Raw genomic sequence first — 15,179 nt, 5'->3', positions numbered from 1 at the left:
GCGTTTTCCAAAGCAGGTACAAGTCCAATTGGGTATAGCCTTTCTGTGATAACTTAGATTAGGCCTAGCACTGAGCTGAGTTCAATTTACCAGAATTTTGTATTAGCCCTTTTGTACTGAGAAAGTTGGTTAACATCTGAAAACATCAGTTGTTTTGTTTGCAGTAAAAATAATTCATCTATGACAGAATTGTTTTAAATACAAATGAAATAATGTACATGAAACAATTATGCACTTCATTATTTTTTAATTCCATATTTTTCCAAATATAAGGAGCAGAAATGACCTTTTTTCATCAAAATAATATAAAATTTATATCTTGCTTTTTCATTACCTATAAATGTTGTATAAGATGTTTCTGGCTGCACAGTATTTCATGCTACAGTTGTATCACACTGCTTATTCCAATAACGCCAATATATTGTTTTCAATTGTCCACTTTATGTATAATGTTCTCTGAATATTCTTGTCCATAAACCTCACATTTTATTTTTATTTTCCTTCCAAAAATTAATGGAAGGATTACTAAATAATGAGATTATTATTATGGTTTGCCATATAGATTGATAAATGAACCCTCATATACTTAACTCCAAAACTCATGCTTTTTTTTTTTTTTTTTTTTAAAATATGGAACGCTTCACGAATTTGCATGTCATCCTTGCGCAGGGGCCATGCTAATCTTCTCTGTATCATTCCAATTTTAGTATATGTGCTGCCAAAGCGAGCACAAAACTCATGCTTTTTCCACAGTATAAACACATCTATACTTTTACCGCACTCTAACTTATTTGAGGGACTTTGAGTAAAGTAATAAACATGTTCTAAAAAACATTACATATAAAACAGAAATGGACAGAAATGGATTTATATATAACTATCTTCTGAAGTAATCATTGACAAGTCAAGCACACAATTTGAAGGATTTTTTTTTTCTTCAGTGAATGTAGTCATTAACTAGAAATCTTATAACGGTAACAAAGTACGTGTACCTTTTAGAGTCAACCATAAAATGGTGAGAGAACTTAAATTATTTAGAAGAGTAGAAAGAAATCATATCCTTTAAGCTAACTTTCTAAAATTAACTTACTGTAGGTAGGCTTTTTAGGATTATAGTAGGAAATAGCTTCTGGTTATATTATGAGGTAAGTGTTGAAGGGGGATGATGTTTCATATTAATATTTCTGAAGTATTTTACATTTCTACATCTACAATGATTTCTGGCTTATAACAGGCATTTGATAAATATTTGCTAATATAGGCTAAATAAGGAAAGACATGAACACTTTGGAGACCAAGCAAAACAATATTACTGTAAGAATTTGAAAATCTCAAGCAAGTAACTAGTCTGATGGTTCATCAGGTCACTACTAAGTCAGGGAAGGTGTTCTGCTCTGAATGTCTGTATCCCTCTCAAAATCATCTGTTGAAACCATAATCCTCCATGCAGAGATGTTAAGAAGTGGCACCTTTGGGAGGTAATTAGGTTAATGAGATTGGAACCCTGAAGAATGAGACTAGTGCTCTTAGAAGAAAAGGAAAAGCTCACTTTCTTTCTGCTCTCTCTGCCACTTAGGGATGGCTCTCACAGCCATCTGCAAATAAGGAAGCAGACCTTCACCAGACAGTAGATCTGCTAGCATCTTGATCATAAACTGCCCAGCCTCCAGAAGGATGAGAAATAAATGGTGTTTATGCCACACAATCTATGGTGTTTTGTTATAGCAGCTGGACTGATTAAGATAGAAGGTTTATGTACCACCTGAGTGAAAAACAAGGTCTTCCCCAGATACATGTTTAAATTAAATGTAAAACAATTTCTATAACCTTTGGACAGTAACAGGTAAGAAATCACGTTTGGAGTTGAGTCCTGCTTGCTAAGGGAATTCAACCTCATGGAGAAGTTACACTTAGTCATGATATAGCATAGTGGTAAAACTATGGACTTCAGAGCCTGAATGTCTGGCTTCAAATCTTTGCTCTACATTTTAGCCACGGTGTAATCTTGGGCAAGTTACTTCAATTTCTTCATCTGTGAAATGGGAATGTCATGAGAATCACATTCAGATAGGTGAGTCATTCAGAACAGTGTTTCAGCTCTATGTTAATAATATGAACTTGCTGCCCTTATCAGCTTCCCCACTGATTTGATACCCTTCAAATGTGTACCATTTGTATACATTATATGCTAAGAGTAATACATTAGAAAATTAGACATACAGTTGGATAATTCACAGTAGCAAGCAAAAGATATGCTGGAATAAGCTTCAAAAGGACTGTACATGAGTTATATTATTAAAGCCCAAAATGTCTCAAGCATTTTTGGTTTTTACAGACTCCTGTCAAATAATAAATGTAGCCATAAAAAAGACATATAAAAATCCTTGCCCTCGTGAGTCTTACATTCCGGTGGCAGGAGAAATAAAATAAAAATACAAATACCAATATAGAGAGATGGCTGACAGGTAATGTGTTCATCAGGAATCTCCAGAGAAACATAACCAACAGGAGATACACACATATATTTGGAAAGTGAGAGAGAGAGAGAGCAGTCACCTTTGGAAACTCTCTCAGCTGCACTCAGATTTTAATCCCTTCTGAAGGGACACTCCTGCTACTATATTCACAGTTTATGACAACAGTGCTAATCTACATTTAACTATAGTTTAAACAAACACTAAACTCAGCTTAACTACACATGAGACTGATTTGGGTCCCATTTCAGAGGGCTGATAGAGGAAAGGGTGTGTCTTTGTTGATGATAAACATTACCTACTTCAATATCTATTATTCTTTAATACCCAACATCTGGCATACAATGAAGAACTTTGAAACAGGTGGAGCAGGAAACTAACCCCCTCAATCACGAAGTAATTATGATTAAGTAATCAAAAACAAAATATCTGTGATAGTGATTGTAGAATCCTAAGAATGAGCATATTAACTTTCACTAAACTGTTCTCTTCAGTTCTTGGAAAGAACTTATAAATTCATAAATACTCAAAATTCACATGGAGAAGCAAAACTTAAATTCTCTAAGTCTACTCACAGTGCAATGCTCTATAAATCTGGGAACTCGCCACAGTCACTTATTTAAAGCCAACAGTGTTTTATATTTGGCAAAATTATGCTTTGTTTTATTTTCCAAATTCTAAGTCCTTTGGAGAGAAGAGACTAGAAATTAGCAGGAGGAATATATTTGAAAAAGGGATAAAAGGAAAAAAAACTTGTCAAAGCATATCCAAGGAGGCTGTTTGGGAATACTTAGTGTAAAAGCCATTTATTGAAACCTATATTTCAATTGCTACTAAGGAGACTATTAAATTTTCATCTGGAACTGTAAAGTATTTTTTATATAAAAGGGTCATTAATGAGGTAAGGTTTTATCTGGGAAAAAATGTTTTTACTAAAGCTCATTTCCAGACAATTCTCAATTAATTAGTACCGCACACATTTCTAAAGCAAGGTCAATACTTTTTCATTAACATACCTTCATTTGGCACTAGATTTTGTCATCTAAACAGGTTTCATTAGTGTTTTTTTTTTTTTTTAACCACAATTTGTCCAGCATGAAAAGATCTCAAAATAGCTCATCAACCCTTATTATTTCATCACCACCTCACCAAATTAAATAGTTGATTATAACAGCAATTACTAATAGTTTATCTCTATTACTGTCTGTAAACAGCTCCAAGCACTAACAGAAGGAAGAATAACCACCTACCATGCAAATTTAGTAAATGGTAATGTGTATCTGTTTTTCAGCTGGTAAAGCAATTATGTATTTGTAAGTATTTTTTCTTTTAGCGGGAGGCCAAAATCTGAGATTTGGACACTTTACTTCATGCTGAATATGATGACATAATGATATAACTGAAGCAAAATAAAGTGATATATATATATATTTTGTGAATTTGAACAGAATTTGAAAGACTTCAATTCCTAGAAATCTTTAATGAATCTGATTCAAAACATTCTCTTACAGGAATGTTCTAATTTATATATACTGTAAAATATCTGGGCAAGAGCAGTAAATTAGAAACTTTAAATTGTTATTTTCTTACCTCATAATTTAAAGGAAATTGTAATTTTTCAGCTTTATTGAGGAATAATTGACAAATAAAACTGTACATATTTAAAGTACAACCTGATGATTTGACATATGTATGCATTATGAAATGATTACCACAATCAAGTTAATTAACATATATAACACCTCACATATTAGGTTGGTGCAAATATGACTGCAGTTTCAGACCATGAATTTTAAATCATTATAACTAGGCTCAAACATATCTTTATCAATCAAAATAGAAACAATTAAAATCAACACATTTTTGCAAACGAGAAATAAGTTTATTCTTGTAGCATAAAAATCCATGCTTCAGGATTCAGCAAACTCTTGGAAAGCATTTTCGCCTCCTGCTGGTTGTGAAAACCTTTTCACTGCCAATAGTTGTCAAGATGTTTAAAGAAAAGGTAGCTGGTTGGCGAGAGATCAGGTGAAAGCAGCAGATGAGGCAAAACTTCGTCGACCAATCCGTTCAACTTTTGAAGTACTGGTTGTGACATGCATCAGGTGTTGTGGAGAATTGGGCCCTATCTGTAGACCAATGCCAGCTGCAGGTGTTACAGTTTTCGGTTCCTCTCGGCCATTTCCTGAGCATACTTCTCAGATGTAATGGTTTCACTGGGATTCTGAAAGCTATGGGTTTCTCAAGTGGCGCTAGTGGTAACCTGCCTGACAATGCAAGAGACTTAAGAGACCCAGGTTCAATCCCTGGATCAGGAAGATCCCCTGGAGGAAGGCCTGGCAAACCACCCCAGTATTCTTGCCTGGAGAATCCGGAGGACAGAGGAGTCTGGTGTGCCCATGGGGTTGCAAAGAGTCAGATATGACTTAAGCAACTTAGCACGCACACAGAAAGCTGCAGTGGATGAGACTGGCAGCATGTCACCAAACCATGACCTTTCTTTGGTACATGTTTGCTTTGGGAAATACTTTGGAGCTTTTTCTCGGTCCAACCACTGAGCTGGGCATCACTGGTGGTCATATAAAAGCCCCTTTTCATCGCACATCACAATCTAAATGAGAAATGGTTCATTGTTGTTGCATAGAATAAGAGAAGACACTTCAAAATGAAGATACTTTTGATTTGTGGTCAGCTATTGAGGCGAAGGAAATGGCAACCCACTCCAGTACTCTTGCCTGGAAAATCCGATGGACAGACGAGTGTTGTAGGCTACAGTCCATGGGATCACAAAGAGTCAGACACGACTGAGCCACTTCACTCACTTATTGAGGCACTCACTTATCGAGTTTTTTCACTTCTCCCATTTGCTTCCAAATGACCTTAGAATATTCGACACTGAGTTCTTGGACAACTTCTCATGTAGTTTTAAGAGAATAAGCTTTGATGATGCTCTCAATTGGTCATTGTCAAAATCTGAGGGCCGGTCACTGTTCTCATCTTCAAAGCTCTCATCGCCTTTGTAAAAACTTCTTAAACCACCACTGCACTGTACATTTGTAAGCAGTTCCTGGGCCAAATGCATTATTGATGTTGCAAGTTGTCTCTGCCACTTTCTGACCCATTTTGAACGTGAATAAGGAAAATCACTCAAATTTGCTTTTTATCTAACATCATTTCCCTAGTCTATAAAATAAATACAAAACGAGCAGCAAGTAATGTCATCAGCAAAAAAAAATAAGTAAATAAACCAAGAAATGCACATTAAAATGATGTATAATGTAACTACATTTATGTAAGAATGTATTCCAATATCAAACAGGAAAGTTCAACAATGCAAAACCGTGACTACTTTTGCACCAAACTTAACAGTTAACTTGTGTGTGTGTGTGTGTGTGTGTGTGTGTGTGTGTGTGTGTGTGTGTGTGTGTGTGTGTGTGTGTGTGTGTGTGTGTGTGTGTGTGTGTGTGTGTGTGTGTGTGTGTGTGTGTGTGTGTGTGTGATGAAAGCCCCTAAGATCTAGTCTCAGCAAATTTCAAATATTTAATATGGTATTAACCATTCTGCACATTAGGGCCACAGAAATTATTCACCCAAAAACAAATTTAGTAAAGTTGTGGAATACAAAATCAACATACAAAAGTCTGCTATGTTTGTGTTTGACTAACAACAAATTATCTGAAAAGAAAAATTAAGAAAGAAATCTCCTTTATAATAGCATAAAAAACAGTAACGTATTTAGGAATAAATTCAACCAAGGAAGTAAAAGACGAGTATACTGAAAACTATAAGATGTTGATGAAACTAATTAAAGAAAACACAGAAAAAGGAAAGGTATCTTATACTCTTGTGTAAGGTAAGGGAGTTAGAGAAGGCGAGGTTCAGAAAAAGAATGAGATGGGCACTTTACAGGAACAGGTCACCTTTAATGAGGCAAGAAGGGGCAGCAGTCAGATTAGCGAGCTGCTGCACTAATCTAAGAAATGAGTAAGTATATAGGCAAGTATGTGGAAAGTTACTGTCTTAAGGGGGCCTGTTCTTCTCCAAGGTTGTTCTGAGTAGTTATCTTTTAAACGGCTGGGGCAAGGAATTTTGGAGATCAGCCAGAGGCTGGACCGGCTGGGAGCTGGGTGTAATCAACCTAATGTCCATTTTTCCTTCCTGTGAGAGAGTTCTTTGTTTTGCATAGAATGGTGGGGAGGACCTGGAGGGGAGTTTTAACCCCAGGCTACCTGGAGCCATGCAACTTTCCTTCATCTTGGATTAGAAAAATTAATCCTGTTAAAAGGTTCATAATATCCAATGCAATCTACAGATTCAATTCATCCCCTATCAAAATTCCAAAATACTTTCCTTCAGAACTTTAAAAAAAATAAAATTTGTATGGAAGATGCTAGTATGTTGTAATACAGTGCAGCTGCCCAATTCACTCTTACTAATTACTGAAATCACAGAAAAGGCCCAGCCCATGTGAAGAAACCAGTAATGATATAAGCAATCTGAATTCTATTTACTTAGTCAAATATGGAAGGTAAAAAACAAAAGACAATTTTAAAATGGTATCAAATTACTGAAAGTGAGTGCTCAGAGTTTATTACTATAGTTTAGGGTCAGAAGTTCTTAGTTTGGAATACCAGAAGCATATAAGTCTCTACATTGGTTTGATACCCTAAAGGACTGATGGAAAATCTTCAATCATGAAATCTAATTTTTCTGAAATAGTGAGTATATAGTTCGTGGCAGCAACTCACCCAGAGACTAAGAGCAGCACAACGACTAGATTTGGTTGAACGTTTCAAAGTTAGGACTGGTGAAGCCAGGCCAACTAGACATTTTCCAGATTCTATACGTTCAGCCTTGCAAAGTCAGTCTGGAGATGGAGTTTTCTACTAATTCGGGAGTTAACTGCCTACAACACAAAAAGTAATGGCAAAGCTACCATGCCGGCTAACAGTGTCAAAGCTATCAGTCTAACGCAACAGGGCCAAACAAGCAAACAAACAAAAACCCACAACAAAACAAAACAAAAATATAACACTCACACATACTTTTTTTTTTTTCCCTCCCTACCTTGGTGGTCACCTAGGGTGGGTTGAGTGCGGGATGTCCCCGGAAGGCAAACAGCACAGCTGGAATCTGCAGTTGGCAGGTGCATCCCGGGAATCACTGTGGCTCCATCTAGAATGCCCTGGGTGCCTAGGGTGGCAGGGAGAGTGTCTGAATCGGACTCCAAGCTCCACCGCCCCGATCACACTTCCGGGAGGAGGCGTGATCTCGCGAGATCTCAGACGCTCAGGGCCGGAATTCTGGGAAGAGAAAGCCTGGGCTGCCCCGGCTGTTGTGCGGCGGTGGTCTCTTAAGTTCTCTGTTAGGTTTGTCGCTCACGTCATCTATCAAGCAAACCGCAAACCTCCTCAGTGCCACATCTGTCCCTCCAGCATCCCTAGTCAGAATCACAGTGAAGTAGCACCTTGCTTTGGAGGCCCTTGGCCCAGTGTGGGAATGGACCCGGCCTAAGTACTGTGCACTGGCGTGATGTCTGGACCCTTAAGACATGTGATTTCAGCTTCATGATAAATTTCTGACCACCTTTTATTCGGAATGTGAGAAGTACTGTGTCAGGTAATTTAAAGAGTTTATGGAATTAGTATTGATTACTCTAAGTAATTAGCCAGAGTAATATTTTTGTATGGTTTTTAAGGCACTTCCCTGGTGGCTGAGCAGGCAAGAATCCTCCTGCTTAGCAGGAGATGGGGTTTCTTCCTTGTGTCGGTTAAGATCCCCTGGAGAAGGTAATGGTAATCTACTCTAGTATTCCTGCCTAGGAAATCCCATAGACAGAAGAGCCTGGTGGGTTACAGTCCATGAGGTTGCAAAAGACTCATACAGGATTTAGGGACTAAACAAGACAATCTAACAATATAAAATTGGGAGGGGCGTGTCAAGGGTCTTACTTGTCTGAAAAAGTTTTTAATAATTACTCCTTAGGCATAAATTAGGTTTGTGTGTGGTAAACAAATGAAGTCATAATAGTTTAAAGAGATGTAACCTAAATTTAGATGCCATTTAATGTGACAAGTGATTATTCCATTGATTTATTCCTAGGGGAGGAAAAAATTCCCTTAGTAGGGACGGAGAATAGCTAAGCAAAATAAATGTGTTAGTACAAAAAGAACAATATTTGTTCCTAACATTGTTGTGTCTTCAGCCCCTATGAACAGATCTGTAATTATTTTTTGAAGATATATTTTACTATTTCTTGCCCAATTTTAATGTGACTGAATGTTGGCATGAATAATATGAGACTTTCATTTACCAGAAGTGTCCAGTAGGAAGTCAATGATATTCTGAAGTGTTTAGAAAAATAGAGATTAGATTTTTATCCAGAGAAACCAGGTAGTAGATATTAAAAATAATAGTCACGGGGATATAAAGCTGTAGCTAAAATGTGTGATAATCTCTTGGCATACATTTTGGGAAGAATAAAAAGAATATTACAATATTTAAAGGACTTCTCTTCAACAAATTTAAGGAATAAAAATTAAGTTATCAGCAATCCAATACCGTGAAAGCAGAAAATTGGAAAGATATAGACTAAAAGGTTAACATGCTAGACAAAAGAAAATGCTAATCTATGGCTTTTGGCATACAGATGGGCTTGCTGCAAAGATCTAGGGTGGAAGCTGTGTAATTTGTACTGTCAGCCGCTTCATACAAAGGTCTTGTTATAGCAGTCTTCTGACAATTTTCTCATACCAAAACATTCTTTAAGTAGCCACAGTTTGAGGTGTGTAGTTGGTACATTTTTTAAATCATTTTTAAAGATTTGTGTCTATAACTTGAAAACATGGATCTTAGGAGCCTGTTCTTGAAATTTTACTGCTGAGCTGTTTGCTCACAGTAACTTAGAAGATTCTTTCCATTGAGATCCAATGATCTGAATTCTATGATTCCAGAAGTTCAAACCTTCAGGTTTTAGGTCATCAAAGGTCTTTTGGAAGAATGTTGAAAACGAACTGTTTATACCTTTTTAACATCAAGACTGAGTGTATATATGCTTCATGATTCCCTTGGCCATGTGAATTTGCAACCCAGCAAGTTCTCAGACCAGACATGATATTCCTAAATGCATAGGCTGCCAAGTTACTAAATGATATAGCAAAAAGTGATAGAGTTATTTCCTTGATTTTACTATTGATTTTCCTTATAATATGAAAAGTTGTGTGTGTGTAATTTGTCTAAATAGCGAAGATTGGGTAGCTTTATGCACTTAATAAGCTTCCCAGGTGGCTCAGTGGTGAAGAATCTGCCTGCTAGTACAGGAGACACAAGAGACTTGGGTTTGATCCCTAGGTGTGGAAGATCCCCTGGAGGAGGAAATGGCAACCCATTCCAGTATTCTTGCCTGGAAAGTACCACGAACAGAGGAGCTAGACAGGCTAAGTTCATGGGGTTGCAGAGTCAGACACGACTTAGTAACTGAGAACACAAGCATGCCCTTAATACTTACGGCTTTAATTATTTAAGAAAATGAAGATTGTTTATTTATGGAGGAACTACTGTCTTTACCACCATGTTTTTTTTTCCTATGCTTATTTTTAAAGGTTTTATAGACATTTACATTAAATAGGTGTCCAAGTATTTTTTTTATTCAGGCACCCACAATTTATGTTAATGAAATATTCAAATATCTTTTGACAACTTGTTGATTTCTGCTCCCCAAATTGGATTTTAATTATTTAAATTCAACTCAATTAAAATTAGAGGATGTCTCTTGTACCTAATACTATCTTTGATATATTATAGAGGACCTCTGAAAATTTACAAAGATATATTCTTTAGCCTTAAAAAAGAAACGTGCTATAAATAATCAGGTTTATTTGATATGTTTCTGATGACGGGTTGCATGGAGGAATTGAGAACTCAGAAAAAATGCTCAGCTTTTCCGTGGTTAAACTTATAGATGTAGTAGGTAATTAAAACATTCAGAAATTATATGGTTTTGTGAAATTTTTGGTGATTTGCCAATTCTCTTACTTTTCATAATATGGACTAAACTCGTAAAAAGTGTTGAAATAGTGTTTCAATGAGTTCATGTAAATTTATCAGATTCCTGGTGGTATTTGGTCTGATGATTTTAGGCAATAATGTATAATGTTATCAGTCAGGCACATTGTAGGGGAGGAAAAGTTTTTGTCAGCCCTCTTAGGGTCCCTTGCTGGTCTAAAAAGTAAACTGACAAGCACACACTAACAGGAAACAGCATGCATATTTTATCAAAATTGTTCGTATACATAGGAGACTTCACAAGAAACTGAAGACCCAAAGAAGTGACCAGAGCAGGAAGCGTTTATACATTTTGTCAACCAATCTATACATTTGTAAAGAATTTGGAAAGACAAAAGGGTTTGTACTAAGGGTAGTAAATGGTAAAGAAGTAACTAGGAAGATAAAGGTTAGATTAACAAGGTTTGTTTATATAGTTTTTTTTTTTTTTTGGGCCCCAAAATCCCTGTTTCTGTGCTAAGAATGTCTTCATTCCTCCTGGTACAGAGAAGAGTATCTTTCACATAGGAAATTCATCTCCTGCTTTCAGAAAAGAATGTGGTGTTGGCTTATCAGAGGGACCTTCCTGCTTCTTTGTTTTTCTTGATTTCTTTCTGCTTAAGATGTTCAACATGCCAGGGTGCCATATTTTGGGGATAGAATGTCCTAAACCTCATCAATATGTTAACAAGTGTTAACTAGGCAGCAACTTATAATTTGAAACTGGCGTCTTCTAGCAGTTCACAACTCATCCGACTTAGCAAAAGAGTTTAATACAATAGATGTCTTAATCTTGTCACTTGATATATTCTTGAATATATTTTTAAATGTATGATTTATGTGTTCATGTTATAGTGTATATTTTTACTTCATGATTATTATATGTCTTATTCCAATGCTTTATCTAAAAATTATGTTTTTCCATTTAAAAATCAGACATAGCATTCACTTTCCTTTTTGGAAATAGGATTAATATTTATATTATTGCGTACTTTGTGTAGAACTTGTTTTTTTAGATTGATCTTACTCTATTGTTAGCATGATACAGAAACAACCAAATATTTTTGTTAGTGATCTTGCATCATTCTTGTTATGATCTTGAAGGATATAAGAATATGCCCCCACACACAAATATGCTGTTTTGGCATATGAATTATTTTTAGCTAAAGGCCATTGAAAGCTGGCTGACATTGGAAAAGCTCTAAAAAAAGGGCACAAGTTTTCCTTTTACAAGGGAAATTAATATTTGTAAATGATGTCTCCAGATATCTTATCAGGAATAAGAGAACTCTTAATAACTCTTACCAGTGGAGAAGGCATTGACTTCCATCTGCATTACAAGACTGACTAACCAACATAATGAACCAAGCTTTGTTTAGCATACGTTCCCTGGTGATCTCACCATACCCTTCCTTCCCTTGCCCAGAAGTCCAAAACTCCTTTTTCCTTTCCTTTTGCTTAAAATTCTACATAAACCCAAGTTCTCACCACCTGTATGAGTTACTCATCTCTAGGTGCTCCCATATGTAAGCATGATGCACATGCTAATAAACTTATGTTTGCTTTTTTGTTGTCTTTGCTTTGTCTAATAGACAGGGCTCCACCAGAAATCTAGGAAGGTAGTAGGAAAAATAACTTTTTTTCTCCCCTATAATTTCTTGTTAGAACTTTGAAATTTGGAAATTATTAATAAGAGATTAATAAAATCTCTGTTGTCTACCGGTAGTTTATTCTGATTTCTACCTGAAGGCTGTCTCATTAGTCATCTGTCAAATACTGTGTATTGAACAAAGGAGACTGTCTCAGAGCCCCATGAAAAAGGACTGTATCAGATACTTCAAAATATTTATGCTTCAAAGAATAACCTTGCGGTCTTAAGCTTCTGATGTCATTTTGGTACCAGTAGGCTAAGTCAGGATTCCTCAGATTCCACCTATGTACCTTTTTAGGTGTATTAATGAGACTGTTAAGCAAAGTTAGTAGATTAAGAATGAATTATAAGTATTACTGATTTAGCATAATATGGAATGTTTATATTAACATTGATGTGTGCTATAATTCTTAGTTGCTAAGAGAGTATATCCTAAGATTTCTCATTACAAGGAAAAAAGAAATTCACAACTCTGAGGTGATGGATGTTAACTAAAAATAAATAAATAATAATGAAAAGAAGAAATAAAGAATGAATTTTGTAAGACTGAATGAACTGACAACGGAAATGATATTTGAAATAACACTGATGTTGTTTAGTGTTTTCTATATAACGAAGTCCTTTCTTCTTGATATATTGATATCTGCTGCTTACAAAAAATAGCAGAATATACCACTCCAAAATATTCTGCTTGGATATATTAATTATTTTAGGCAGTAAACACTTGAAAAACAGCAAATGCAGGTACAGGCTTTCTCTAAACTCCCTTAGCTGGTTTGGGTAATCTGTATAGTTGGTTTGGGTTCTGAAAACCAATATTCAAATGAAAACAAACAAACAAAAATGAGTTATTTTGAATTTTTTTGGTAGTAGTATTGCCTTTTAATCTCTGTAAGATCATCCCAAGAAGTAGAGTATGTCACCTATCATAGATTACAGTGACTGGGATTGTAACTGGCAATGAAAACAAGGATGAGAACTCACTTCCTTAGACTAATGAAAAGCTCTTCAGAGTATTAGAAAAACAACTGAGATAAGAAGCACAGAGTACTTGACAACAAAACAAAACAGAAATTCTCAGTACCAAGGGTCTCCTGAAAACACTTGAATTTTAGCCGAATAGATCTCTTGAAAATCTACTGTCATTGACCAGTTTGTAGCATATTGTCAGTATAGCTGGTACTAACACATTTCTACCTCTTCAGTTTTCTCTGGAGCTCTCATAAAATAAATACGTTCATAAATGTTATCATATTAAAACAACAAAAGAATAACATTCTAAAGAATAGGGAAGACAGAGAAAGCTTTGTTAAACATGCTAAAGAGGTTATGTGTTAGATCTGGGTGTGTGTTTACCTATATAATGTTAAACTTTACCTAAGCATCCTATGTTTGAGGAAGGCATCCTCAAACCTATAGTTTCGTTTGGTTGAATGTTTCCCAGAATCTCCCCTTTGTCTTTCAAAGAAAGAGCTAACAGCAAAGGACTACCCTGCCCTAATATGTTCTAAGATGAAACTTTTCTCCATTATTCCTGAATCTCAGGAATTTTTCCTTTCTCCATTATTCTGAATCTCAGAATAATTACCAATGATTCCCTTCTTTACTTTCCTCTAAAGTATCCAAGGTCCTCTTCCTTTTCTCTGAGATATTCTTCATTAATGAATGTTCTCAACACTGCAATAAATTATTATTGAAAAAATAATCACTGTAACTATCTGGTATTATATATGCAAGCATATCTATATATACATATGGATAAATATATTTGCATTTATAAATAACTATAACGTATTAGACCATAAAATGAGCAATTTGGCATACTTCCCGTCTGATATTTACAATATCTGTTTTTGGCCTGTGTGTTGCCACTTCACATTCACAAATACCATGTAAAGCAGAATGGAGAGACACATTAAGAAAAGAATGAAGGTTCTATTTAATTCAGATTTTGTGCTCATTTTATTTATATATATGAAGCAGCTGTAAAAAGTATGAGCTTTAGCATTTGAAGCTTTACATTTTAGTTCTTCAACTTTTTATTATCACTTCGAGCAGATCACTAAATCTTACTCTACTCATCTGTAAAATGGGAATAAAGTATATCATACAGAAATAGATTTTAAATTATATAAAATATGTGTAAAGTTCCTAGTATAAAGTAGGTGTTAGTATTCTTCCTTTCTCCCAATGGTGTTTTGTTCTCTCACTTTATTAAGAAATATATCTAATAAGTTCATTTATATCAGTATTAAGATATAAATAAATGTTGAAGCCTTAAATTTTTCCTCTGCTGTAAGTATTTGATTTTAGACATTATCAGAGCTATAATCCAGGAAAAACACAAAAAAGCATGATCGGATTCAGATAATTTTGAGTGGAGGTTTTAAAGAGGTTCCTGAATGTGAACCATCAGGTATCTCTCTGTTGGATCAATCTAGAATAAATTTCAATATGCAGATATAGTTATCCAACAGTTCAGTTCTGTTCAGTTTAGTTGCTCAGTCATATCCAACTCTGTGACCCCATGGATGGCAGCACGTCAGGCTTCCCTGTCCACTACCAACTCCCGGAGCCTGCTCAAACTCATGTCCATCGAGTTGGTGATGCCATCCAACCATCTCATCCTCTGTTGTCCTCTTCTCCTCCTGCCCTCAATCTTTCCCAGCATCAGGGTCTTTTCCAGTGAGTCAATTCTTTGTATCAGGTGGCCAAAGTGTTAGAGTTTCAGCTTTAGCATCAGTCCATCCAATGAATATTCAGGGTTGATTTCCTGACTGGTTTGATCTCCTTGCAGTCCAAGGGACTCTCAAGAGTCTTCTCTAACACCACAGTTCAAAAGCATCAATTATTCAGTGCTCAGCTTTCTTTATGGTCTAACTCTCACATCCATACATGACTACTGGAAAAACCATAGCTTTGACTATACAGACCTTGGTTGGCAAAGTAATGTCTCTGCTTTTTAATATGCTGTCTAGGTTGGTCATAACTTCTCTTCCAAGGAGCAAACA

General features: G+C 35.7%; 1 non-coding gene across 1 annotated transcript; it reads right to left on the bottom strand.

Moving 5' to 3' along the window:
- Positions 1–624: 624 nt before the first annotated feature.
- LOC122422443 lies at positions 625–731 on the bottom strand. The gene has a single exon (XR_006263840.1). It is a non-coding gene; the product is annotated as a U6 spliceosomal RNA (small nuclear RNA).
- Between the last annotated feature and the right edge of the window lie 14,448 nt (positions 732–15,179).

Source organism: Cervus canadensis, chromosome 19, assembly GCF_019320065.1.
Source record: "Cervus canadensis isolate Bull #8, Minnesota chromosome 19, ASM1932006v1, whole genome shotgun sequence".
In the NCBI taxonomy this organism is placed as follows: domain Eukaryota; kingdom Metazoa; phylum Chordata; class Mammalia; order Artiodactyla; family Cervidae; genus Cervus; species Cervus canadensis.
Note: the sequence above shows the minus strand (reverse complement) of the source record. Positions and strands in the feature narration are given on the sequence as shown.